Source organism: Engystomops pustulosus, chromosome 2 (genome assembly GCF_040894005.1).
Source record: "Engystomops pustulosus chromosome 2, aEngPut4.maternal, whole genome shotgun sequence".
Classification (NCBI taxonomy): Eukaryota; Metazoa; Chordata; class Amphibia; order Anura; family Leptodactylidae; genus Engystomops; species Engystomops pustulosus.
The window spans coordinates 41930785-41942044 of NC_092412.1; positions in this window are offsets into that span (position 1 = coordinate 41930785).

An 11260-nucleotide genomic window follows, 5' to 3' on the forward strand; every position below is an offset into this window, starting at 1 on the left:
TTCTGGACCCCGGCTGTCCACAGCCACCGAAGGTACTGCGGCCCCGGTGGGGGATGTTACAAATGTCCAACAGTCAGCTCACAGCTGGCTTTCTCAGTGAGAGTGTGCCCGCCCATACTGCATTACATTCTGCAGAGTACTTTTCAGGAGCTTCTCTGAATGCAGAGTGACACCTTATCTCTTCCCCCTTTTTACCTAAAACTGGTTGGCTGAACTGGTTGCCTGCCAAGTCCTTGCCAATCAGTGTTAGGGTTACTTCCTCTTGGATCACTCGGCCCAATCTGTGAGAGGAGGAGAGAGAACTGTCATGGAAGCAGCAGCGCATGGAACTGGTGTGGCGACTAGGAGTCACTACTACTGCCACCGTGCCAGCAGCTAGGCTAACATGTAAGTAGGAGAAAGTTTAGAATATTAATAATCATTTAGATTATTAATATGTACCATTGTCTGGGCTACATTCAGCAGGGGCCCCCACCAGATGTTACACCCAGGGGCCTCCACCTACCTTAATCCAGCCCTGGACATGTCTGTCATAAAATCTGTCACAGTCACCTGCATCCTTACAAACTTAAAAAGAAGGAGCTGGATGTAAAGTTTTGGAAAATACTGTATCAGGGTTGGGTACAATAGAAAATAACATTCTGAATATAGATACATTTTTTAATTCCATATCTGTTGAAAGCTCATAACTCTGGAATGTAAATATCTGTAGTAGTCGCTGCCTCATTTGCTATATATCTTCCCATGAGATCCCCCATCTTCCCACTAGAACCTTCTCACGTACTACATATTTTTCTCTCATATTTTACCCATGAACCTTATTGTATTGCCAATCACTGTGAATGACAGGCTTTGTTTCTTACCCCATTCATAGGATGTATATGAAGAAAAGTATCCATTACGTCAGCTACATCCTACTTTCTCTACTAAAACTTAGCCTGAGGTAAGCACGTCGCTCCGGATCGTGTATTAAGGGGAGTTAATTTTATGGGCCAGAGCCAGATGTGTAATAAAAGAGGAAAATATATAGAACAAGATATGGACATTTATATCTAGCCAGTATTCATCCGTATTTCACATCAGTATTAGTGAGCCATAGCAGGAGGGAGCAAGAAATGACAGAATAATATAAGTCGTTTACAAAGGGCGGTGCAATAGTTTTCTGTCGGACTTTGCACGTTCTTTTAGGTAGAAACTGCTTGCACATGTATTTAAGAAATGTCTGCACCATATTTGTTTTACTATTTTGTGTGGTGGCTGCACTATGCCTCAAGTGACACAAATTTCAGCACCGAAGGGGCGTTTTGGTGCTCATTCGGACCGTGTGCCAGATTTAACATGCAGAGGGTGCTAGATTCATGAAGATCTGGTGCACACTACACAGGCAAACTGCAGAGAGTGCAGTTTGCACTGTTTTTGAGCCCCAATGTTTGTGCTCAATAATCCCCACTCATCTTAATAATAATATATATTATTACAGGCCCTCCCTGCAGCGCCTTTTCTCCTTTCTGCTAATCGCGGTGCCTTGTGGCTCCTCTCAGCAGTGTGTCTATGCGCTCTGCGCAACCTGACGTCATAGTGTGTGTGTCAGAAAAATGCATAGATGTGCAACACCCTCGCCGATGCAAGGCAGAGGAGTGGTTGCGAATACATCCCACCATGTAGCTTGCAGCCTGTGAAGGGTCTGATCAACCCCACAGCAGGTCACTACACAACAAATACCTCACATAGATGGGCATTGCAGTGGTAGATCCTGCCTGGTAAGGCAGGAGTTAATTCTTTGATGTGATGTAAGATGTGTCATCCAATCACATGTGTTATCCTAATGTCTGTGAGCTGAGAGGTAATTGGAGGAGTAGCCACCACCTGACCAGTGGGTGTAAAAAAACCCTGGTCAGGAAACTTCTAGAAAGGGAGTCAGACCCAGGAGTCTGAAGAAGAGAGTGCAGTGTCAGGAGAGAGTTCACTCTCTCAGATTAGAGACTCAGAGGAGTCTGTGCAGCTAGCACACCAGACCAAGAGCAGGTGAGCCAGCTCCCTGCCTGAAGAGTGGAGCTAATAGCTAGTAGTGAGGAAAGGGGTATCATCCTACCTCTAAGGATGATACCTGAAGCAATCCAGGACAAGCTGAAGCATCCTTCTAGGACACAGCTACCTCCCAGCCTGTCCTTTGCATCTAGGCTGATGATCTACATCCTGTGGCTCCCTCCAACTGCATCTCAGCAATCTACCATTCTGTTAAGGCACGTTGCTGCGGTTCCTGTCGGTTCCAATAAAGAACTGTAAGTTGTTTTTGTTCAACGTCTGCCTCCGTCTGGTCCCTGCTACTACGGCTGTCACCATCCCGGGCACCCTGTCCACCACACAGAGACTCATACTCTAGACACCAAAGGGTTGCCCCAGGGAGAACCGCTATAGCAGCCTCTCCCTCATCATTTTCTTGCTAATACCACCCTGCTGGAGACCTGCCAGGCTCTAGGACAGCCCTCCGGTTCCCATACCAAGCACCGTGACACTAGCGTGCCTAGGCCGCAACCGCCAGCCACTCAGGTACTGCGGGCCCCGGCTGACTCCAGGCCCCAAGAAAAGGCTAGGCCCCAGTGGGGGATGTTGCAGATGTTTCTCTACCTACACTACAGGGAGGAGCCGCGAGGATCTAGGAGGAGCAACATGGGGAAGAGGGACTTCCAGGGAGCTCCAGGTAAGTATATCAGGTAAGTATTTTTAGAAAGCTCTAAAATAAAATTTTTCACTCTAATATTAAGCCAAGTCAGAAATGGTAGTCAGAAAGTGAGACATCTGAAAGTGAATGCCGTTTGTCACTTTATACACACATATATACAATATATAGACATCATACACACACGTACATACAGTTTATACACACCCATACAGCACATACATACAGTATGCACAGCATAAACACACATGTACATCATATACACACTCACATACAGCATATATATACCATATACAGAATTTGCATACAAACACATACAAAGTATATCCACACAAACAGCAGATACACAGTACACATGTACTTACACACACATATTTATACTGTCAGAGGCCACAGATCTGACTCCATGCAGCCCAGTAGCTGAAGACCACATCAGGGAAATAGATGTCAGGAAGCAGAGATGAGAGAGTCCTAGTGCTGTCAGCTGATATCCTGCATGTGTCGCTTCCCGGCTCAGGTCCGACAGAGAAAGGCCCATTCCACACTTGCGAGTGTGATGCGATGAACTCGCCTCACACCCTCGAAACGCATGCTGCCGGGATCGCACGGCCCGAACGGTGCACACCAGGACTGAACTCGCATGCGTTGCGAGTGTGATGCGAGTTCATCGCATAACACTCGCAAGTGTGGAACGGGCCTAAGTGTAAGTGCATTGTCTTGCGACACAATTTGAATCTTAAATCCTGCGCTCAGTGCGAATCAGCAGGATTGTCCAATGGCACTCCGCCCCCCCACCCCCGATTTATGTCACATGAAATCCAGTGCAGCCGCGCCAATATCCGGTCACGTGGGACACAATCCCAGCGCAAACCCCTGTTAAATACCTGTCAAAGCTGCGTAAATCCCAAAAAAAGGTGAGCAGTCCGACGGAAGTGCGATCCATGACCCTTAGTAAATAAGCCCCAATATGTATATACCAATGCACCTCCTCCATTCTTTAGTGTTTCAGTTACGGTAGCCAGGACACCCTGACACTACTGGCCCCATAGCAGCTGCCATGTTGTTGGTGGTCCACTCTTGTGCTTTTTGGGGGTCCCAGAAGTCAGACCCCACTGTTCAGATATTATCAGATGTAATCTTGTATTCTGCAGATAAGGGGTAACAATGCAATTTGGGACAACTCCTTTAAGTTTTTAGTTACATAAAGAAGGACAATTAGGGTGATGTCTTAGGACAGTGATGGCTAACCTATGGCACTGGTGCCAGAGGTGGCACTCAGAGCCCTTTCTGTGGGCACTCAGGCCATCACCAGTGATGAGTCCAGGTATCTTCCTGCAGTCCCACACAGCCCAGGACTTGCTGTGCACAGAGCTATATTAAAGTGACAGCGCTACCTGGGACTATTTTCTGCTTTATTGGTGCCTCAGGTGCTGGTATCAATGAAAACTGTGACAGAGAAGGGAGTATAAATCATAAATTAAATTTCTGTATTGGCACTTTGCGATAAATTAGTGGTCTTTGTTGTAGTTTGGGCACTCGGTCTCTAAAAGGTTTGCCATCACTGTCTTAGGAGGATATGGATATGGAGCTTAGCATTCGCCAAAGCTCAGTTGTTCTTTTGTAAACTTAATATTCAGTTTAAACTATCATGCAATCTATTGATTAAATATATAAAATTTCCTATATTCTGAGTTCTATTGTGTAGAAGAAAACTGATGTATGTGATATTTATGTACCTAGTGCTGGGCCTAAGAGCACAGTGCATAACACAAGGCTTAAAATAACACTAATAAGTGTTTGTGCCATATGCCTGTGATGGTGACATAGACCCTGGAAGGTACCTCGGAGTACCAAGGGTGGAAAGTGTCTTTGGGAAGAGTCCGGAAGGAGGAGTCTGTGGACCGGTGGACCCTTTGGACCACCGCGGGAGATGATGATGTTGCTAGCCGCAACCCGATACCGGAGTCTAAGTGGCACCTGGTCTTCACCAGAGCCTGCCACAGAGCGGGATGGTCTTGCTGCAGGCTAATGGCGCTATATATAAATCAAGATATTCATATTAAAGATGAAAGATTATAGATATTATAATTATTATTATTAAGAGCCGAGAAAACCAGGTTAGGTGCAAATAACCACAGTACTCATCGTCAGACTTCAGGGGGAGGGGACCCACTGGACCACTGTGGACGATGACATAAGCCGACACCTGGGACCGGAGTCTAAGTGGCACCCGGTTTTCACTAGAGCCCGCCGCAAAGCAGGTTGGACTTGCTGCGGCGTGGTACCACCAGGTTGTTCTACAGGTGCGACTTTGTCCGCGGTTGCAGCCAAGGCGAGGTACAAAGATGACAGGAAGAATCGTGGTCGGGGACAGGCAGGAGGTGAGGACAGGCAGCACAGAATTGGAATCGGGGTCGTAGCAATAGGTCAAGGCAGGCAGCAGAGGAGCGTAGTCAGGAACGGAACCGGGATCGCAACGGAAAATCACAATATCAGCGCAGAGCATGGGACAAAGCTTTCTCTTAGGGACAAGGCACAAAGATCTGGCAGGGTGTGCAGGGAGAGGCAGGTTTAACATTTTGGCGCTCAGCGTCCGATATATCGGACGCAGAGCTGATGCCGGTTCAGCTCAAGATCTGAGCCGAACCGGCATCGGGAAACACGGGGTGCCGGCTATAACTAATAGCTGACACCCCAGTGTAACACCCGTTTTCAGAGTGGGCTCCGATTGCGGCTGTATAACCCGTTAAATTCTGCGGTTAGTGCGACCGTGGCATTTAACATGCCTTTGGGGGGTCTCTCCCCCACAATGCCCCCCCCCCTGCGCGCCGCTTTGCCGTTTTCTGAAGGCGCCGATCATTGCTATGGCAACTCTTGGGTCCGATCAGGACCCCAGAGCTGCCTGTAGCACTGCCTGAAAGTATTGCAGAGTATTATCATGAACAAGCAATCAGATGTTCATGTCCCATGGTGGAAACAGTAAAAAAGTAAAAAAAAGGTTATTCAATAAAAATTAAAGTAATAAATCAATAAAAATGCCCATAATCCCCATAACATATAAAGACACAAACCCCACATATATGGTATCACCGTGTCCGTTACAACCAATAGAATAAAAGTAAATAATTATTGAACCCGCACGATGAGCGCCGTTAAAAAAAAACTGTTAAAAACCCACCAAAAATTATGATTTTTACCTATTAAATCCCACAAAAAAATACAATAAAAAGTGATCGAAAAAACTCCAGAATAATACTGTGGCAATGTACAACATGACCCGCAAAAAACAAGCCATCAACCAGCTCTGTAGCCAAAAAAGTAAAATGTTATGCCGCTTGGAAGACGGCAATGCAAAAATGATAGATTAGGTTTTATTTGGCAAATTTGGTAAAATGTAATAAAAAATATTCATGTCTGGTATCCTCGTAATTGTACTGATCCATAGAATAAAGATAACATGATTATTAGGCTATACGGTGAACACGAAAAAAAAAAAAGTAAAAAATCCAGTAGAGAAATGATGCTTTTCTACTGCCCTCAAAAAAATATTCCTAAATTTTAAACACTAGGAGATAACAACCCCAAAATGGTAACACTGGAAAAAGCATCTCGTCCCGCAAAAAAAAAATGCCATCACATGGCCCCAATAACGAAACCCCAAAAATTTTATAGCCTACAAAAGGGGCCAATGAGGAAACTAAAATCCTGGCAGCTGCAACGTGTTCATCACACATATGTTCTTCAGACATCTGCCCCCGGCTGTCTGCTGTACAGCGAAGGTCTGGCAGCCTTTCATCTGCCCATGTCATTATGTAAGTGTCCTAGAGTGACTCTGGCCATCCAAATCTGGGCAACGTCAAGAAAGTGACACTGGACATATAGGGGCACATTTACTTACCCGGTCCAGTCGCGATCCAGCGGCGGGTTCTCCGACGCTGATTCGGGTTCTGCCGGGATTCACTAAGGTCCGTGCGCTGATATTCACCAGGTGTCGCTGCTACGCCGAGGTCCGCTGGAGTTCACCTGTTTTTTTTTGGTGTATGTGAGTGCTTGATCTTGCGACACAAATGGCTTTTTAAATTCTGCGTTTTTTTTCCGAATCCTTCGGGTTGTCCGGTGGCCACGCCCCCTGATTTCTGTCGCGCGAAAGTCGGCGTGATTGTGGCAAAAATTGATCGCGTGCGCCACAATCCCGTGAAATACAGCGCAAAGCGGAAATATTCGGGAAAAACCCGGCGGATTTGCGGCTGCGGACCCTTAGTAAATGTGCCCCATAGGCTTTTGTAACTTTATCCCAGATTATTTCACTCTAATCATACATAGTCACGTTGAAGCTTTTTGACAACACCTTAGCTTAAGATATTTTAAGAATGTTTTTCTTCTTCAGGAAACGCCCACTGGAAACAGCTCACAAAATATTGTGTATTTAGTGGTGTGGCATGTTACTGAAGAGACACAAGATTTGTCATAAATTATACTAAAATACTCATTACTTGGAATTCTGGGCATTTGTCTCAAATTTTCCAGGATTGCTGCAAAATTTCAGAAACATTTCTGTCACAAAGAATCTTGATAGCCCCTAGGCGCATAGCCGTTGAGCTAATGACTGCTCAAAGGTGGCTAGCAGTCCGAATACAATAAAAGGTGTGTGGCCCCTTTAATTGGAGGTTGCTCTTTCCTCTGTCATCTTCATTCATCAGAGGGATGTGCTGGGGGCGTGGCTAGTGACGTGGGCGGTACAAGAGGTGGGCACATGCTTAAATACTCTGAATAGCAGAGACTCACCCTCTTTTTCATCGGTTTTCCCTCCCTCCCTTTTTATATCTTTTTCGTGTATATTTTTTGTCACAGCGTGCGGTTTTTTAGGGGTAACACTGCCCTAAGTGCCCTTACATATGGCAGGCATACAGGGTGTTATCTGGTGTTATGTAAAGTGGAATGGATAAAAGTGTGTATATATTCAAACAAAGAAATGGTTAAATTATCAATGGTTTCAATAAAGCTGTGGCCGACCCTGAGTCAACCCACAATTGAAAATGGTTAAGCTATGGTTTCCGTGTGGTTATTTATATTTGGGTTATGCGGTATTAAAGGCGCCAATCCCCCTCCGGGTTAGTAAGTGAGCATTTTTAGTAATTTGAGCAGTCTTGGTAAACCATACGTTTTTTTTTTACTTTTTGGAGGTTTGTTTTTGTAAGATTGAATGAGCTTCTTAGCAAGCATTGTGCCATAGAAGTTTAGTCCCTGGTGCCATGTTGGGTGTGAAACACACAGGGGCACATTTACTTACCTGGTCCGTGGAGTTCACAGAAAGTGCATAGTTCGACGATCATGCACTCGGAGGTACGTGGGACCCTATCTCGTTTTTGTGATCTGTGGGGGCTCTGCACTGAGACCCCTACTGATCACCAAGTTAGGCGTTGACTGTCCCAAAGCAGAGCAAGAGAAGCACGCCACTATGACTAAGGAGTAACATCCGAAACGCGTCAATGGCTTTCCCGATCCCATGTGCACATGGCTTTTAACTATATGATTAAAAGTTAGGTTTTAATTATGTTTTTCCCAAACATTTTTTGACATTTTTGCCCTCGCTGGAGTGCCTGCTTACTTTTTTCCAGAACAAGAGAATCCTTTGATGGTTTCTGACACATGATAATGACCCCAAGATCCAGGGAAGGCCCAACCACTTAGAGGTGACTGTAACAATCATCTGACACTAAGGGTTAATTATTATAAAATAATTCACAAATATTGTGGATTAGATATTACATGATGATACAGAGATTCTTTATGGATGAAGCGTGGGCCCCACAGAGTTTGGTTTTTAGATTTTTTCTGCTTCATCCAAAATTGTGAGGGTGTAGAAACGGAAAATATGCATTTTAGCAATTACCTGACAAAAGCATTAACCAAAATATGTCTGCTCCTTTTTATGATGTGCCATCGGAACATGAACGTCATGAATAATCATTGTCATTCTAACAACAAAGGGTAAAATAATGCATTTGATTTCTCATTTGGCCTTGGGGATATTTTCCAGTTCATGCTAAGTATTTAAAATCTGTGGTTAGTAAAGAGATGACTCCTTTGGTATGAAACTTTTAAAATAAAGTTCTGAGTAATATCTTAAAAATTTCACTTTTGTGTCCCTGAATTCTTTCTGTCGGCTGAACTGAGAATAACTGATTACTGTATTCGTTTATCGATATTTTAATTGAATTCTATCAGATGTATGGGTATTCCCTATCTTGATAGGGATGAATGGGTAATCACCTATAATTTCCCTATTGGTTTTTGCATTATAACTTTTGAGAAGCTGAGGGGGGTGGGTGGGGGGCATATCAAAACTTCTCCAAGATGATTTCTTTATGGTTACTTGTTTGTGTTTTTAAAAAAACCTGACGGCAATTTAAATGTCTGCCTACCAATGAGATGGTAGTTATTAACTGTGTAAAATGGTCTTTTTATCAATGTACATAGTTTATGCAGTACCCGCGGGTGCATACCATCTGGTTCTGGGTTTGTCTATCTTAGTGGTTATGAGGCGGCGCTGTACCTCTTTCTGGGTTAAACTGTTGACATCCCATAGAGATTTTACATTATTCCTCATCATGTCTTCCACCATTAGATTTTCATGGGTAAAGACAGTTGAGAAGGCATTATTCAATAGATTGGCCCTTTTCTTGTCTCCTTCCACCATGACCCCCAGGCTATTCCTCAGAGGGCCCGCACTCTCTGTTTTTAGTTTATTATCATTTATATATGTGAAAAATAATATGGTATTATTTTTACTTACCTTCAAACTCTATTTTTACTTCCTTTATCAGTTTTGTTTAATACAGATTTTATTTTTCTCCTGTAACGCCTCGTCGCTACCTTCGTATTTCGGCATCTCAAATCTTTCTAGCTTATTGCTCACTTTACAGTACTAGTTCACCACATTTTCTTTTTCTTGTTTCTCTTTTGTTTTGCTTTTTCCCATATGGTATGTGTTTCTCACTGTCCTTTTTTAGAATATTTGTGAAAATGTTCAATTTTCTGGGTGCTTTTGTTTTTAAGAACATTAACCCAGTTTATGCCTATATGGTCCTCCCTCAGTTGCTAAAAATCTGCCCTTCTGAAGTTTGGTGTTGACAGGCTTGGGAGTCTCTGAGAGACTCCTGGCTGTGATGGCACTAATCAACGCCCTTTGATGATGCCACTGTTTAGGTGCCAGTCGTGAAGTGAACATCAGGTGTTTGTTACAGCTAACATCTTCCCTGTATGGAGAGGGCACGGCCCATGACACCTTTCCATACAGGTTAACCACACCACAACATAATGGGGTACATTTACTTACCCGTCCCGTTGACATCGCCGGTCCGGCGAGGATTCAGAGCTGATTCACTAAGATCCTGTGCCCGGTTTCCTGCATGTGTCGATTCCCCGCTCAGGTCCACCGGAGTTCACCTTCTTCTTCCCGGTGCATGTGAGTGCTGATCTTGCGACACAATTTCATTTTTAAATTCCACGGCTTGTCCGAATCAGTCGGGTTGTCCGATGGCCACGCCCCCCGATTTGTGTCGCATGACAGACGAACAATCCGATCGCGTGCGCCAAAAACCAGGGGGAATTCAGCGCAAAAGTGAAAAAACTGGGAAACACGGCGGAAATACGTCCGATGGACTCTTAGTAAATGTGCCCCAATATCTTGTAATCTTATGCATCTTCCTACTTGGATCGATGCATGACACTTTATGAAGCCACTGTCCAACACTTCTTTTGTGCACAATTGTATGAATCAGTTTTAAAATGTGCACATATTTTCTATTAATATACAAAAATATGAATACTATCAGTTTTTCTGTGATCTTTTCATACGCATAGAGAGACTGCTCATACCCAGGCCCAGAGCCCATAAGCAACTACTTCACCAAACTTAGACCCCAGTACTATAAATAACACACTACAGTACATTATCTCTGTACTAGGACCTCATCATACATCAGGCTTTGATGTACAGGCGGTGCCCTACTTAAGAACACCCAACTTACAGATGACCCCCAGTTACGAACCTCTGGATATTGGTAATTCACTGTATTTTAGCCCTAGGATATAATAATCGGCTGTAGGAGTTATAAAATGTGTCTGTAATTAAGCTTTCTTGTTAATTATGGTTCTTATAACAATCCAACATTTTTAAAATCCAATTCTCACAGAGACCAAAAAAAATTCTGGCTGGGGTAACAATTATAAAACATACAGTTCCAACTTACATACAAATTCAACTTAAGAACAAACCTACAGAACCTATGTTGTATGTAACCCGGGGACTACCTGTATTATAAATATTTCTGTGGCCTCTATATTATGTAATACCCGCCTCACATATAATAATACCCTCTTATTCCTAACAATACCCACTTTTAAATTGGCACCCATTTCAAAAACATTAGTTTCTCTAACTGCCCCTCCATTTATCGCAACGCCTCACAAATGATGCCCCATTTCCTGGGGGGACCCTACGAAAACTCAATTTAAAGTTTGAGTCCGCTCATCTCTATTTGTAACCCCTATTCATAAACTGTTTAGCAATAGGGT